At 40.2% G+C, this 18033-nt stretch overlaps 1 protein-coding gene across 1 annotated transcript in view; it reads left to right on the top strand.

Annotated features, from left to right (window-relative positions):
- SPOCK3 (SPARC (osteonectin), cwcv and kazal like domains proteoglycan 3) overlaps positions 1 to 18033 on the top strand; it is a 473026-nt gene that overhangs the window by 151653 nt on the left and 303340 nt on the right. The window lies entirely within an intron of this gene.

The following is an 18033-nucleotide window of genomic DNA, read 5'->3' as shown; positions in this document are numbered from 1 at the left end:
GTGGACACTGTTAAGACTGCACTGATAATCAGGACACTGATAATCAGTGCCCTGATTATCAGTGTAGATGTCCCTTTAACACAAGCCAGTTATCGGCTCTCTTCTCCTCTCCTCATACTTTCAGTTTGTTCACTTTGTTGACATAGTGATCAGCTATGATTGTACACAGTTGACCACATGGTAAAGGGTCGCTGTGATTGGCCCTTTACCCTGATCCGTGATCAGCTGTGTCCGAAGGACTCAATGATCCCCGGGGCGCGCCGACCCACATTCATTGAGAAATACAAGCAAAGTCCAACATGGTCACATTCTTTGCAGATTGTGACAGAGAGCTGGGGGAGAAGATCCCCTGCTCCCAGTCACAACAGGAGTCGGGGGGGGGTGCGGGGGACCAGTGGATTTGTAACATGTTACACCATGAATATGGGTGTTAAATGCAACATATTACAAAAGGTGAATGTATCTTTTCATGCCATGTATAGGTACCTACGCAAGGGATTTTGTAGATAGGCTGAAATGCTGCAAAAAGTCAATCACCTAGCAACTTGGTTACAAATTGCTGGAATAGCAGCGAGAGACATTTCATTGACTGTGGTTCAATTTTTCCTAGCAACTGAAATGCTAATGTGAGTGATTATGTAGCTGCTTCAAATCTTTGCTACAAAATTGCTTGTGTGACATATGACATTAAGTGCTGCAATGTTTAATTTTGTAAGATGCAATGCTAAAAGCACCTTGTGACATCAACCTCAAGTTATGAATGGTGATGGGTGACCTGATACATAAAGTTGTACTGTATTCACTGTACTTTACAATGTGATTTTTATACCTAGTGATTTTGTTCAATTATTACATTTTAGTTTCATATGGCATTATACGGCTACATTCACATAACAAATGTAAGAATTGCTTACTAAAGGACTACGTTTTCATTTAGCACATTGATATTTTGATTTTATTTATTATTTTTTATTTTTCATTATTATTATTTTATTTTGAACATCCTGTAGCGTGAATGAGAAGTTCCTGTTTTGATAAATGCATATAAAAAATCACTTTCCCTATAGCATGAGCGGGCTGTTGTCATTCATGAGCAAAACACATGCAATGGTACAATGCAAATGCTAATGACACTCAAAAATTTCCAGTTCTAAAAAATGACACACGCCTGTGTTTGCTTTTAGTAATTTCAAACTACAAGGAACATTTATTTTGGTGGGATGGTATATCGAAACCCAAAGCTTAAAGAGAGACTCAGGTTTGAAAGTACCGGAATTCATTGGCTTTGCAAGTAATTGTTGAAACCCAAGGAAACTTGGAGAATATGCCAAGTACTAAATGTCAAAAAATAGTTTGCAGTTTACTGGTCCATTTATACCATTTCCCTCCTCTCCAAATTTGAACTACAAACAAATGGCGGAATGTGCTGATTACAGAAAATATATTAGAAGGTAGATACCATGATTTGGAACATCAGTTCATTTCAATGGATGTTACAAGGGAACTGCATTTCTAGCAAGATCAACAAGTATTTTCTCTATTTGCTGAACTCGTTCTTAGCATATAAAATGAAAACTCATTTAGCCACCCTATTTAGTGGGAATACAAAAAGGATCACCCTCTTCTAAAAATAACATGTAAACTCAATAAGGTGTAGCTAATCACCTTCTCAATGGCACATAAAGCTATTTGACTTTCAGCTGTTATCAGCTGTAGTCATTTTCATTAGCTCAGCATAAAAAGAGCTTTCCTGGAGCATTTCAGTCCCTGGTAGTGCAACTGAAGCAAACAATCAACTATGGGTGGCAAGGCTCACGTTTGAAGCTTGCGTCACTTCTGGTCTCGGTGGAACGCTAGCCGGGACCAGCGCAACCCGTGCTGTCACCGCAAGTCCGGAAGTCCTTTCTGCATAGGAGATTGTATCTTCACTGAAGGCTTTTTATCACTCCTGAAATGTGAGTTTTTTTCTGCATTATTTAATACAGCTTATGAAACGGGATTACACTATCTTGAGTTTTTCCCTCCTATGGTCTCATGTTCTTTGGCTTATTGAGGAAAGATTGGGTATTGGAGTCCACAAGACTAGTCTCAAAGGAAAAGAAAAGACCCACACCGGACTAAGTGCGTTTGACCCACATGCAATATTGCTAAGGGGTCCTAGCAGTCTGGTAAGTGGAAGTATACACGGGGAGTGGACCCCCTCACCATTGCACCTTATCTTTTTGGCACGGATTGTCACCAGTTTGTACAATAAAGAGCACTTAAGCACATTGCACCTTCACTGGCTACTTGCTTAAGGACTTTTTTGGGACTTTTTTGGAACTTTATTTATTTATTTATTCATTTATTCATATTTAAATTATTTATGCACCATTGTATGGTATATTGATTTGCCGTCTATCACGCATATGTATTTGCACTTGATTTCACAGCACTGTATGATTCAGATTAGGATGAATTATTTAATTTATTAATTTACTATTCATTTATTTATTTGCAATATTGCACAGTTTTCACCCACCTACACAAGAATTTTGGCACCAGTCACTTTATATATTCCGATTTGCGCTGTGTGTCCTTTTTTGTCATTTTTTAATTACTTTTGAACAGCAGCATTTTGGATTGAGGGTAAACATCATACATCCATAGTGCAGTATTAGTACACATTATGGGTGGCAAGGCACTGTCATCGGGATCTCCAGGATAAAGTGGACTGGTACAAGTCAGGAGATAAATACTGTACAAAAAAAAATTCAAAGGATTTATCAATGTCTAGAAGTGAAGTCTATTATTAAGAAGTGGAAGGTATTTGGTAAAACACAGACCCTCCCTGGATCAGGATTTTGCTCTAAACTGGATGAAAGAGCCAGGAGGAAACTGGTAAGAGAGGCTACCCAGAGGCCTACAGCAACTCTGAAGAAGTTGCAGGAATTTATGACAGAGTGGTCATTGTGTGCATGTGACAACAGTATCACAAATTCACCACAAATGTGGCTTGTATGGGAGGGTTGCAAGAAAAAAGCCTCTCCTCAAGAAAGGTCACATGCAGTCACAACTACGCTTTGCCAAAACACACCTTGAAGATTCTGAGGCCACATGGAAAAAGTTGCTATGGTCATATGAGACTAGAATTGAGATATTTGGCCTCAACTAGCAGAAATCCATCCAAATAACATCATTCCTACAGTAAAGCATGGAGGTGGTAATATCCTATTATGAGGGTGTTTATCTAGAGCAGGGACTGGAAGCACTTGTCAGGATATATGGAAAAATGAATAGGGCAATATACCATCAAATTCTTGAGGACAATCTGCTCCCCTCTGCCAGAAAGTTGTCAATGGGAAGAAGGTTTACCTTCAAACATGACAATGACCCAAATCACACAGCAAAAATGACCACACAGTTTTTGAAGGAGAAAAAGGTGAATGTCCTTGCATGGCCTAGTCAGAGCCCAGACTTAAACCCCATTGAAAATCTGTGGAATGACTTGAAGACAGCAGTCCACAAACAGTCACCATCACATTTAACTGAACCGGAGCAGTTCTGCAAAGAAGAGTGGGTAAATATTACAAAGTCTAGATGTGCAATGTTGGTAGAGACATATTCCAACAGACTAAAGGCTGTAATTAAAACAAAAGGTGGTTCAAGAAAAAACCGACACAAGGGGGGGATCCATTTTCTGACTCAGTAAATCTGTTCTTTATTTTCTTCTGACATGTTGGTGTTTTATCTTTCACTTGGATGTTATAAGTTGCACTGAGTAAATACAGCTGGATAAAACAAAAACTGTCCGTCATTATTTCAGGCTGCAAAGCAACAAAATGTGATTATTTTAAAGGGGTGTGATTATTTTCTATACCCACTGTATAAGGGATGGTAAGCTGCAAAATTTTACATTTTCATTTTTTGGTTTGGATATCATTTAACTTTTTTTGCAATTGTACATAATTGAATGCATGTAGTGTATGAAAAGTGTCCATATATTACAATGTATGATAAGCCCGAGAGCCATGGTAAGGCAATTTCCTTCTGCGATCTATTTTGTACCAGGCTTTATTTTTATAACTGTTATTATGATTGTTGTTTTTATAATAAGGAGTACAACCAAAAGGTTCTAGCTACAGACTATAAATAAAAAGGTTTGTACTTTTTTTTGGAGAACTTTTTTTTTTTTTGAGAACTTTATAGGTGTGCAGTACTTGAGGGAAAGAAACACATGTAACACATTTAGAATTAGAAGGTTCATTTGTAATGGGTGTGCTTATGGTGTCCCTCTCTACTAGTATTGCAGTCTATTTCGAAAAATGATATTAGGATTCCTCAAGTCTAACCATATCTGTGTTATTCTGTGTCAACACAGGAGCAGAATAGGGAGATAGACATAGAGCGTATCAGTCTATAACAGGATGTTTCTGAACAAGCAACTTCATGGCAGGATCACTAGGTTTTTTCTTTTTTTTTTTTTTTACAAAAGCTTAAAATCTAAATTTTGTAAAAAAAAAAAAATAAAAACTAAAATCAACATAAGGGACATCACCCAATCTTGTGCTGATTTTTTTTAATTTATTTTGACTAAACTTTGGTTTAAAAGATTAAAATATTTAAAAGGATTACAATAACATTAAAATATTAGTGCTTATATGAGATTTTAGTGATTGTGTTTATAGGTAAAATGTTAATCTCTGCAATGTAGGATTTAATAAAAGTATATATTTCAAGATGTATTTTTTTTTTTATGAAGAGCTCCTTTAAGTCCTTAATAGAAACATGATAATTATTGTTCTCTATTATTTTGATATTTTTTATACTGTACACTGAACTGAATTGTTTGAGATAATTGCTGCCATGTCTCACAATCTAAATTCAAAAGCATCTTTTATATCTTAGAAGATATTTGCATTTCATACACAGTATTAAGAAAAGGAATTACAAAAAGATGCCAAAATAAAAAAAATAAAAAAATAAAAACACAGAAAAGCTCCCTGTAGTCTGTGCCTGTAACGGCATTGTCTGTGCTTTGTTCAGTAATAATACCCTGAAACAGCTCTGTCAAATGTGCACAAAATGATGCTTGCTTAGACAATCACAGGGAAAATATGCTGTACAAGATATAAAAAAGATCAAAAATAAGTAAATCTGGCAAGTTACTGAGGCACACCTGTGCCGCTGTTTAATTAGTATAATAGTGCATATGTTCCAGAAAACTGGATTGGAATTTAATTTTATTATTGGAACTGCAATATCCTGTTGTAAAGGATTTTAGTGATTGAACTTTAGAATGTAATCACTTTAGTTTGTATGAATAATAGGACAATGTGGTAGAGTCTGTTTCCATTTCAGTAGTATACAAGATGCAGGATTAAATATCTATGGCTCTAATAAACATGTCTAAACTGCAAGTTTGACTTTGAAATAAACTCTTAATTTTTCCTATTTCATGAAAGCCTAACATTATTCACAGTACAGACTTAAGTAATGTGTTTTTGACCAATTCAAAGTACCATTGGGCAGTTCTTCTTACCAAATAATTATTTTACATTGTTTGTATCAAAACTTTCTCTTGATCATTCAGCATTAGTATATTTATACCCCTTTTGGTATGTTAAATAGTGTATACCATTGGAAGTGTTTTATTATACAGTATATATTCAATAACTGTATAAAAATATCTGTTGATCACGCCAAAAGGCTTGTGATAGCTTCCTGCTCCTGAATAACTTCCAGGAGGATAAGTTCCTGGATGCAGAATGTGGTGATTGGTATTAGCTAGCATTGTTCTCAGTTCTCCCTGTAAATTAGAGAATTCCTCCCCCCTATGTAATGGAGATAAAGAGAGGGGGAGTAATGTAGTCCAAGGACACTTCCTGTCTTAGTTTAAAAGCACAGCTCCTCAATTGAGGGAGTATTGTTATCCTGGGACAGTAAGTGTGTTACTGGAAGGATCATAAGGTGAAATGCAGCAATCCGGTTGCAGTGCATTTATAAAGTAGTGCATGCACTACTTTGGTGTGATTTAGTGCGATTTGAGCACACTTAAAACAAATTGTCTCAAATTGTACCGTATTGAATTGCATTTATATTTGCACCGGAATGCACAGGGATTCCTATGCGTTTCATTAGGGATTCAAAATGTAAACCAGTGCTTATTCTCTTTGCACCATTAAGATAACGGTTGCATTTGTTTTTTTGGGTCCAAAGCCCTATTTAATAGAAGCCATGGTGCTCATATACTATACCGATGGTGGCTAAAAAGCCTGAAACAGCTAAATAAATAATTATTCAAGTGATACTAAAGTCTGTATTTTTTTTTGTTTAAAAATAACAACCATGTTATACTTACCTGCTCAGTGCAATTGTTTTGCAAAGAGCAGCCCAGATCCTCCTCTTCTCGAGTCCCTCGCCAGTGTCCGAGCTGAGCCGCTGCTCTGTGTGCCTATTCAGACACTGAGCTCCGGCCTTGCCCCCTCTCTCTCTCTTCATTGGCTCACTGAGTATGATTGACAGCAGCGGGAGCCAATGGCACCCACTGCTGTGTCAGCCAATCAGGAGGGAGAGTCCCGGACAGCCGAGCCTCTTGTGCAACATTGCTGAATCGAGGTGGGCTCATGTAAGAATTAGGGGGGCTGCTGGTCACAGAAGGTTTTTTACCTTAATGCATAGGATGCATTAAGATAAAAATACATGATAAAAATTGAAGCGCTAAATATATGAAGTTCAAATTAAATAATTAAAAAATAGTCCATATAGCGCTTGAACACTAAAGTGCCAAATGAAAAGAAAGTCCATTGAAGTGATATCCAAGGAAATGTGATTGTTTAGATGATAGCCACCTGGTGCACCTCCACCACAATAATAAACAGGATATCCACCTGGTGCACCTCCACCATGATAATAAACAGGATGTGAGCTAACCAGATCTCTAGACTCCACATCATAGAGTCTAGACAAGCATTTAAATAATTATCCAGCACTCAAAGCGAATCACTCAGTGGTTAGACTGGAAAGGAAGGTAACATGGCTGGGCAAACAAACCTCTGGTGTTCCTCAGATGTGACCAATAAGGAAGAAAAAGGGGGTTCACATAGTGTGAAACCTTAAAACACTTTTATTTTGAAAAAAGGTTACTAAACACCTACAGCAATCCAGTAAATAGTCAGCGATTAAAATGGTAGTTTCCAGGATAAAAATGACTTGTATACAAGCTTAGTTCAGACATAGACTATGTCCCAAATGTTTCGTAAATGTGACATCACTGGTAAAAAAACCTTAATAAAAAATAAAAAACCTTCTGTCTTTAGAACCACTTTAATTGCTCCATACTATTAGGCTATATTATTTCTGTACGCCAGTACTTCTGCATAGCCCATTTCTATTTTTTTGGCATATTCCTAGTAACATTTACAGTACTTTTGTATTATTTGTTGTCTGATTCACTTGTATTTAAAATATACTTAAATAATCTTTTGTGTTCCATGTCTCACATATTACAATTTGATGGTCAAATAAGGTGTTGTGTGTCTTCGCATTTAATCAATTTGTACAGCCTTGAGGTTTTTTTTCTTTTTTTTTTTTTTTTTTGGGATACAGTCTAGAGCAGGGATCCTCAAACTACAGCCCTCCAGCTGTTGCGGAACTACACATTCCATGAGGCATTGCAAAAATCTGACATTCACAGACATGACTAGGCATGATGGGTATTGTAGTTCCTGAACAGCTGGAGGGCCATAGTTTGAAGACCCTTGGTCTAAAGAGTCAGAACTTTTGCAAGATTTTTACTGATGACTGTGTCTTCAACAGGAAGAGTTAACTTCTCTATTTATCCTGGTGACCATTATGGTGACAGAAGATGATGGAATATTTAAAATTGAACAGAACAAGAATAGAGAGGAAATCTTTCATTGGGGAGAGCTGTTCTGGTGACAACTATCTAAAAAGGATTTCTTTCTAATTTTGGATAGATTTCCTACCACTTCCCATAGTGTCTAAATGACAGAATGCAACAATACATCTCCCAATGCAACACAGACAGCTAAAAATGGAATATACTTTTTTATATAGGTCTATCTTCCTCTAAAAAAAAAAAAAAAAAGTGAAACATTTTGGTATAGGTGTATTTTAACAGTGAAAGAGACCAAAATTTCGAGCCTGAACAATTGAAAGCCCAAGCACAGCTTAGGTTTAGATGCCAACATTAGATGACTCAGGGCAGTCATAAAAAAACATATATATATGTACCCAATATTCAGCACTGTCCCCTGCACACTCTGCACTAGCTCTCAGCTGCTGTTTTTTTCTGAGTACAAGGACATCAAGGGTCCATCCCTGACTGTGGACATTGGAGATATTCTGCAGAGAGCAGAGCCATAACATTGCATGGCACCATTTTCTGCAGCATTTAAGATCCATCACTGCTGGTGGAAAAAAACAGTAAAGGGCCTCTGATGTCATTGAACCAAACATAGCTGGAAAAAGTTCAGTGTAGAGTTTTATTTTTTAAAATTGATGTTGCGGGGGTGCTCCAAAAGAGGGAGAACAAACAAGAGAGGGGGGCTGGGGAGTCCAGAGTTGGGCTTTAGGTTTGTACAGCTTACGTACAGTAAAACATGCAGAAATTACTTGTACTGGTTGTCCTTCGACTAACTTTGTATAAGTATAGTAATGGTTGTGTTATTAGAAGCAGCATTGTGTTATTAGAAGCAGCATATTGCAAAGTTAAATAACACCATTTATTGGCTAAGTTTCTTTCCAACAATGCAAGTTTTTAAGGTAGCTCAGGTTTACTTTCAGGCACAATACTATGAGTACTAAGAAACAGAAGTTTACCTGCCTTACCACACAATGCAGCTTTTGGCACATGCTTAAAGCAGAAAGGTCTAAGCCACAGTCTATGTTTGAAATATGAGCACCTTCTACATGTTCTATCACCGATTATGATTAATAAAGTTTTTTTAAAGTAAAACTGTCATGAGCAAAATATTGGGGTTTGCATTGTTGAACTTGTAAAAATGTTAGCTGCAAAGCTGTTATGCAGATTTAAGGACAAATAAAACTATAGGCAATATTATGGTGCGCCCCCCCCCCCCCCCAACCTTGCAATTATAGCAGCCTCCATTCTTCTAAGAAGTTTTCCGCAAGATGTTGGAGTCTGTGGTAACATTTGTAAGTTAGGGTATTTCTGTTTAACGTCAAAGTCAGGCTCACCATTAACATTTCATCCCAGAGGTTTTAGTTTCAATATATTTTTATTAGAAATTGACAAAATATACAATGTGCAAACAAAACAAGTTTGGAAATGTGCATAAAGAAAATGCAATGGACAATGCACAATGAACAGTAGTATATTGTAAACTCAGCGATATAAGACATTACACTAAAATGCTCAATGTCATACGTTTCCAGACAAGGACCTGGTACACAAGACCTCTCCGATCTCTCACAAATGGTCAGAGAGGGATACAATATACCAGGCAGATGTTAATACAGCATAGCTAATACATTTTGCACCTATTGATTCATATAGCTGTCCAATTGGACGAAACGGTCCTTTAAGGGGTGCCGACTTGAAACTGTCGGGTACCAACTCAGGGGTGGGGGGAGAGGAATTTCGTCACAGTCTCGAAGTCACATGGAGAAGAATATACTAGGAGGAAGCAGCAATAGGGTACTTACAGGTCCAAGGTTCCCAGGCTAAACAAGCAGACTGGTAGGTGTGGGTAGACAAGGCAAACATTAGTTCGTACATTGCATGTGTTTTAATAGCTTGGACAGTCTCACTGATGTTAGGGGCAGTAGGTTGTTTTCAATGCCTAAGGAGAATCAAACGTGCTGCTTACAGTATGTGCATAAACACCGTCCGGAGGCGTCTGGGCAATTGGTCTATACCTAGGGAGAAAAGCGCCATAGGAGGCGAAAGGGAGAAGGGAGATCCCTTTATGTTGGCCAGTATGTCCGATATATTAGTCCAGTAGCTCAGTGGTTTGGGGCAAGCCCACAGTATATGGAAAAGAGTACCAATCTCCCCACACCCCCTCCAGCACCGAGGAGAGGAGCCCGGCGAGAACTTAGCAATGCGCTGGGGAGTGAGGTACCACCTCAAATTTAATTTGTGGGTCAATTCCCACAAACCTACAGATTTAGTGGCCGCATACGTGGTTGTCAGTGCTTTTTGCCACTCCGAAGCGCGAACATAAGGGGAGGTCTTAACAAAGGTGAGTTTATCTTAAAGGAAGTTATAGAATAACGAAATACCCTTAATGTTTAAAACTGGAGCTGTTAGGAACCTAGCTACATGCCATGGGAGGGTTAGAGTATTAGTGGACGAACTCTGGAGGAAATGGCGAACCCTTAGATAGGTGTATTGGTCCTGAGAGGGAGTATTAAATTCTATCTGTAGGGAACTAAATTTTTTGACTGCAGGACCAATCAGAAGATCCTCCACAGTGGACACCCCCCGAGAGGTCCAAGTGGTTACACTGAGATCTGGAATGATTAGGGATAGGCCTTGGATGGGTAAAGGGACAGACGTGGTTGGGCCCGTCGTGTGCAGACAATGGGTAAACTTATGCCAGGTGGCAATCGTGGCTACAATTGTCAGAGGGTCTGATTGGGGTGGGTGAGGAAGATATCGGCTCGCCAGGAGGTAAATGAGTAGATTATGCCCGGGTACCTGAGAGGATTCGAGGCGAACCCACAAGTTTAGAGAGGCAGGTTGAAACCACGCTCTTGCTTGCTAGAATCACTGCAAAGTAATAATCCTGAATGAATACATACCCAACCCCACCTGCTTTCCTAGTGGGGAGTCATTTGCTGAAGGCGCAGCGTGCTTTTTTACCTTTCCATAGATACCTATTTAAAAGGGATTGAGCCTTGTTAAAAAAAAGCAGCGGGGACTGGAATTGGCAGCGAGCGGAAAAGATAGAGCAGCTGGGGGAGCAGCATCATTTTAAACAAAGCTAATCTACCCGACCACATCAACTCCACTGCTGCCATAGTTTGTAGTTTTGTTTGGAGGGAATCTAGAAAGGGAGTATAATTGGCCTGTGCCAAGGTTAACAAGCTTGAGGTGAGCGTAATACCCAGGTATTGGATCCCCTCAGGTGACCATTTGTAGGTAAAGGAATTCTCCATTCTGCTTCTAGCGGACAGAGGGATCACCAGAGGCAATATACTTGATTTAGAGTCATTTACTTTATAGGAGAATATCCTATTGAATAACTGCAAAGCTCCATGAACATGGGCCAGAGATACTTCTACATTTGTTAATATCAAGATGATGTCGTCAGCAAATAGGGTAATGGTATCGGGCGTGTCTTGAATGGTTAGACCGTGGATGTTGGGGTGAGAGCGTATGTATATCGCCAAAGGCGATGAGTGGCGAGAGAGGGCACCCCTGCCTAGTCCCATTCGTTATAGGAAAGGGGTCACACAGTGCACATGCCGTCAACACCTGCGCAGAGGGCGACGTATACAATGCCATAATAGCTGAGTGGATGCACCCCTCGTAGCCAAAGGTCGACAGGGTGTGCTCTAAGTAAGACCAGTGGATTCGGTCAAATGCCTTCTCTGCGTCCAGCGTAAGAAGGAGAGAAGGCGTTTTCGTGGTTTCAGCTGAGTGAATTATGTTGATCATTCTGCGAGTTGCATTAGATGTGTGGCGATGTTTAACAAATCCAGATTGGTCTGGGTGGATAAGGAGGGGTGCAATCTCTGCCAATCTCAATGCTATAAGTTTAGCATAAATTTTTAAATCACAATTTAAGAGAGAAATAGGACGGAAATTCTGTGGCACACTAGTTTCCTTCCCTGGTTTAGGTAAGGTCACAACAGTCGCTTTAAGCATCTCTGGGGGGAAGGCTGAGGAAGCAGCAGCGGTGTTGTAGATACATAATAAATGGGGCGTAAGAATTGTTTGAAACACGCGGTAATATTCCCCCGAGAAACCATCTGGGCCCGGGGATTTATTGAGGGGGAAAGTATCTATCACTTTGCTCACTTCTGCCACCGTAAAGGGGGCATTCAAGGAAGCAAGGGCAGTGGTTGACAATTTAGGAATATTAATGCTAGTCAGAAAAGCGTCAATCTCAGCCGATGACGGTTGGGGTATAGTGGTGTCATCACAAAGATTATACAAAGACCTATAATATGTTCCGAACGCATTGGCGATATCCTGCGGGTGAAAACGTTTCTCATTTGAGGTGGGATGAATCAAGAATTGAGGCCTAGATTTCCTTGGCATTCCCTTCAGACGCTGGGCAAGGAGATTGCCTGCCCTATTACCTTGGGTGTAGTGTCTCATATTCAGTCGCTTAGATAGGAGCTCAAATCCCTCCAGAAACAGGGCTCTCAACTCCTGCCGTGCAGCAATCAGTCTGTCGGAGATGCTCCGGGAAGGGTGGGCTTTATTTTTAACGTCTAGATCGTGAATCTCTTTGGATAGGTCGTCAAACAGTTTTATTCGCTGCCTCCGTACCCTAGCCCCAAGCTTGATAAAGGTCCCCCTGACAACTGCCTTATGCGCCCTCCAAAGGAGGAAAGGAACGTCGGCAGAAGAAGCATTATACATAAAATAGTTTTCCAAACATTGGGTTATCTCACGTTTGTGTACAGGATTCTGAAGGAGTTTTGTGTTCATCCTCCAGATAAAGGCTGGGTTTACAGAGGTCCTCCAGGGTGAGCGAGACCGGAGCATGGTCAGATCATGTGATGTCACCAACCCCGGAGGATGACACCCGCATCAGCAGACCACGGTCCAACAAGAAGAGATCTATCCTGCTATAACACCTGTGTGGAGCTGAAAAAAAACTGTAGTCTCTCTCAGAAGCATGTAGACATCTCCAAGCATCAAAGAGATTGTGGCTATGGATGTGAGGTTGTAGGCCCTGTGGTTTCCTCTTAGGTGAGGAAGACAGGTCCACGGTAGGGTCTGGGGTGAGGTTGAAGCCACCACAGATCAGAGGATACCCTCTCTGTTTTTTGCGCATCAATTTGTTGAAAAAATGAATTTGTTTAGAGTTAGGTGCATAAGCAGTAGCAAGCGTGTAGACAGTGGAATTAAGTTCACAAACAAGGATTAGATAACGTCCTTTGGGGTCTTTAATTTCCTTCAACAGGGTGAAAGAAACTGTGTCCTTAATGGCAATCATAACCCCACTCCTCTTCTTGTCAGCATTAGCATTGAAAATGAAGGGGAAACTACCGTGGGAGCAGCGTGGAGGAGCAGTAGCACAAAATTGGGTCTCTTGGACCAATAAGATGTCACATTGATGGCGTTGGGCTTCCGACCAAAGTGTTTTACGCTTAACAGGATGGTTGAGGTCCTTGACGTTTATAGTGACAAGCTTCAAACCCATGGCAAGTGTAAGGAGATGTGCTGGTTATGTATTAGGATGAAAAGGGTACTCACAGAAGGAAAACAGTGGCCTCCAGTGGACGTTGTCAATATTGGCTCCTCAGGAGTTTCCCCTGGCCAGGGAGATACTGCTTGCAGTTTCATAGAAGGGGCAATTCTTGGTTGTAGAGATCCGTGACATTGAAAGGGATGGAAAAAAAGGGAACAAGGAAAAAACAACAGCAACAGAAAACAGAGCATATGTGAATTAACCTGCATCTGCACAGGGAGAGAGGTAGAAACAGGAAAGTTTTGTGCAGCTAAACCCGCTGCTCAGGTTGGGGGGAAAGAAAAAAGGTATGTGGGAACCTCCGCTCCAAGAGGACCAACCATGAAAGGCTGGAAGCACCCAGCTGTTACTTGTGTTTCCGGGAGTTTTTGGTCGTGACCAGGCTCCAGTCCGAGTCCGGGTGAGGGGATTTATCCGCACGGGAAGCATCATCCGGGCAAGATGGGAGTATGTTCCATGCCTTAAGGAGCGCAAGGCCCTTTTCCAGGGAAGTGATGACATGTGTGGAACCTTCATGAGTCATTGTGAGCTTGGAAGGGTATCCCCACCTGTAGGTAATATTATGATTCCTCAAAGGCTTGGTTATTGTGTTCAGGCTTCTGCGGCATTGCAGCGTGTGCTGAGACAGGTCAGCAAAGAATTGGAGGCCTGAGTAGGGTGGAGGCAGTTGCTGGCTGCTCCGGGATGCTTTCATGATGCGGTCTTTTATATGGTAGAAGTGAAGCCTGAGAATCACATCCCTAGGGACCGTGTCAGGAAGGTAGGAAAGTTTGGGCAGATGTATGCGATCTATTGTCACATCTAGTTCTGATAGGTCTGGGAGGAGCACCTTGAACAGGGAGGAGGTAAATGCAAGCAGGCCATCTTGATGAATGTTTTCAGGGATCCCCCTGATTTTGAGATTGTTTCTCCTGGACCTGTCCTCCATGTCCGCAAGTTTAGAAGGGACCCATTCCATCTCCTCCTCCTTCTTGTCGTGTGCATCCACCAGATCATTAATTGTAGTGGCAAATTCCCCCATTTTTACTTCTGCATGATCTACTCTGTCCGATATGGATTGGAGGTCTCTGCCTACTTAATTCATGTAGGACGCCATGTCAGATTGGAGAGGGCTTCTGAGGGACACCAGCGTATCCATAAGGACAGTGTCTATCACAGGTTTATTGGCCGTAGGGAACTCTTCAATGGAGTCTGGCAGATCCCTGGTGTCCTCTTCAGCCTCATCATCTGGGCTCCCCCCCCTCCTCCATGCTCCCTATCCAGCCTAAATCTGGCCTTAGCAGGGTTGCCTGATAGAGGGGTAGACTGGTATTCCCCATGAGATTGAGATGCAGGGTCGACATACCTTGTGGGAGGATGTCCCTGCACCTGCCGAGGAGAGCGTGCAGGAGGAGAGGAGCCGGCGCCATCTTGCCTGGCTCCATGCGGCTGCTGGACAAAGAAGGCTGTGAGTTTTTGCAGCCGTATTTCGTCCTTTCTTGTCATGATCTCTGAGATGTGGGGGACCAGATCGCACTATTTGCGGGTGGATTTGGTGTCTAGGTGCGCTGTGCGGGCTGCTTGTAGTCGCTCTGGAGCGGAAGCTGTGCTATTAAGCGGCTATCTTGGTTCCCGGCAAGCCACGCCCCCCCATCCTAGAGGTTTTAAATAGTGCCGCAATCAGGTCTAGAGCAATTCACTCAAGTACTGTATCTCCATGCCAGACCCATAGAACCATTGAAAAATGTCTAGAGAACTCAATAATTTGGAGGGATGACCACATATTTTTGGCTATATATTAGGTTTGATAGTCAGGTGTCCAGAACATTTAATCATATGGTGTGGTTCCAGCTTTATATTTCTGATCCCTCCTCAAAGAGATTGTTAAATATACCCATTTTTTTTACTGTATATATATATATATATATATATATATATATATATATACACACACATATAGACACTGTATATTAATCCTGAATAATAATAAAATTAATATAATATAAGGCTTTCTGTAATTTTTTTTTACTATAAGTGGACTAAACCATGAGCCTAAGTTGTGAAACAGTCCATCCAAATATTATGTCCGGTCCCACCAGTACCTTGACAAAATAAATCAGGAAGGAAATAAGCCCATTAGGATAATAAAAAAATTATATATAAAACAGTATGTAGACAACATATTGCATATACTACCCACATGTGTAGTATGTTAGTTTATTAGTTATTGTCCTTTAAAATAACGACTTCCAATATATTATTCCTAAGCGTTTGATTCATAGAGTGTGCATTGATTTATACAAGCTGTATTGCTAGTACATAGTAGAGTTATGCAGTGAAAATAAGGAATGACACAATAGCAACCTCAAGGCCCCCACACTGCACTTGATCATATTGTTTCCATTGTAGCCTGCTCCATACACATCTATCCCTGACCTGTTTTCTATTATTCATTTCTATGCTGTGCTTTGTCTTTTCAATTCTTAGGTTTTTTTTTATTTTTTTTGTTAATGCTTACAGTGTCCCATTATAATCTTTTCTCGTAAACTTTTTCTTTTTTTTTTTTGCTATTTCTCATTTAAAAATATTTTGCAAACTTTTTCTATCTTTTCTTCTTATGATCCATAGTGATAACTATACATATATTGTTAAAAGGTCATTAAACCCACATTAATAAAAACTCTCAGTACATTCTGTATTACATGCTCTTCATACTCATTCAGTCTCTATGGGATTTATTTTCTGTATTCTGTAAACAACCTGGTTGATCCTGCTGTTCTCTGCCCTTCCTTCTTGTTTTTATCCCTGCTGCAGCCTGAGATTGTGTAGACCAACCGTTGCCTTATCTACTAATCATGGTCCAGTTTCAATCCCCTTCTAAGCTATTCATTTCCTCTTTTTTCTTATCTGTTCAGCTCACATGACTATAGAGTCACACATGTGGATGTATACACTCCAGATAAATGACATCCGACTCTGCCGTGTCCACTAAGAAGCTCTACACTATGAGGGGTGGGATGTAAATGAATAGCGGCATCGCCTGCCTGTAATTCTAAGTACATACAAAAAAATAGACACAGACTGGAAGGGTGTGAAACATTGGCATAGCCATCCCTAAATAGCCCACACCATATTGTGGTACAAATGAGTATTTGAGTTGTATGATGATTGAAAACAATTATTTAATACCAGTCTTGTGACTGACAGCAGAGGACTAGAAGCTCCTCCCACTGTTGTTTTCCTGCAGACAAGCTGGGAAAGAGCTGGGTCATTTAACAGCTGTATATTAAGAACAAAGTTCTTTTTGAATTAAAATAAATACAGTGCCATCATCGATATACATAAATAGAAGGGATAATGTAAGCTAAACAGTGTGTGTTTAGTATCGGTTTGAGATAGTTATATTTACCTGCATCTTATATATATATATATATACACTAGGGGTCTTCAAATTTTTTTCATACTTTCATTTTATTTTCATTGGAAATGGGGAGGGCGGGAGGGGTAATAATTGGTCATGTCTGAAAGTGTCATATGCGCAATCTTTTTGAAGAATCCTCGTGTGTATATACACTGTTATCAAAAGTATTGGGATGCCTGGCTTTACACATACAGTACATGACCTTTAATGCCTTACTAGTTTTAGTCCGTAGGGTTCAATATTGAGTTGGCCCACCCTTTGCAGCTATAACAGTTTAAACTCTTCTGGGAAGGCTGTCCACAAGGTTGAGAAGTGTGTTTATGGGAATGTTTGACCATTCTTCCAGAAGGGCATTTGTGAGGTCAGGCACTGATGTGGACAAGAAGGCCTGGTTGGCAGTCTGCGTTATAATTCATGGCAAAGGTATTCTATCGGGTTGAGGTCAGGACTCTGTGCAGGCCACAGTCACAGATCAGCAGAAAGGGCAAAAGAACCGCTCCAGTGATAAGGTAATCCCAACCATCAAAATAAGGTGCAGCAAGGATCCGCAGTCCAGACAGCTATAGTATATAGAGAGAAATAGTTGCACTCCAACTTGAAGGTGAAAAATATATAAAATCTGTTTTTTACGTATCCAAAAGATAAAATCAATTCAAAGTGTATCCATAATACAGTCAGAGACAAGAGATGAACGCACAGTAGTTGGCGCATTTCACGGATAAACGTCCGCTTAATCGTAACCATGTGCAGGTCAGTCATGTTCCTCCACTCTAAACTTACTCATCCGTGTCCTTATGGACCTTAAATTAGGAGCTTTTCTTGCATACATTTGCAAGTAAATGTGAAGCCACACTGATACGTGAAGTCCCCTCTCTAAAGTGTGGTCCCTAAATCTAAATTGAGTTCCCAAAATTGGGCATACAGAATATATAGCACAGAAAAAAATAAAAACAGGCATGTTTTGGAGGTAGCCCTGTACTCCGTAAAGGCACAATACCCAAGCAAGAGCCCAAACTTGTGTAAGGTAGCTGAAAACTTCTTGCATGTGTAGTATAGTTATTTGCTGAGCAGATGCATGATTGGCCTTAATTAAATTAAACGATGGAAGACTGGATGTAAATATACAATTCATTTTAAGAAAAGGAGTCAGTCAGTGTTGCATGATTGGCTAGAGAAACATTTTTTATTAGCAGAGTGTAAATTATGCTGGTAGTAATGCATATTTAACAAGAGGCT

The sequence above is a fragment of the Pelophylax lessonae genome (genome assembly GCF_965119305.1).
Source record: "Pelophylax lessonae genome assembly, chromosome: 1".
In the NCBI taxonomy this organism is placed as follows: domain Eukaryota; kingdom Metazoa; phylum Chordata; class Amphibia; order Anura; family Ranidae; genus Pelophylax; species Pelophylax lessonae.
The sequence above is the reverse complement of the archived record's forward strand: the minus strand, read 5'-3'. Positions and strand labels throughout refer to the sequence as shown.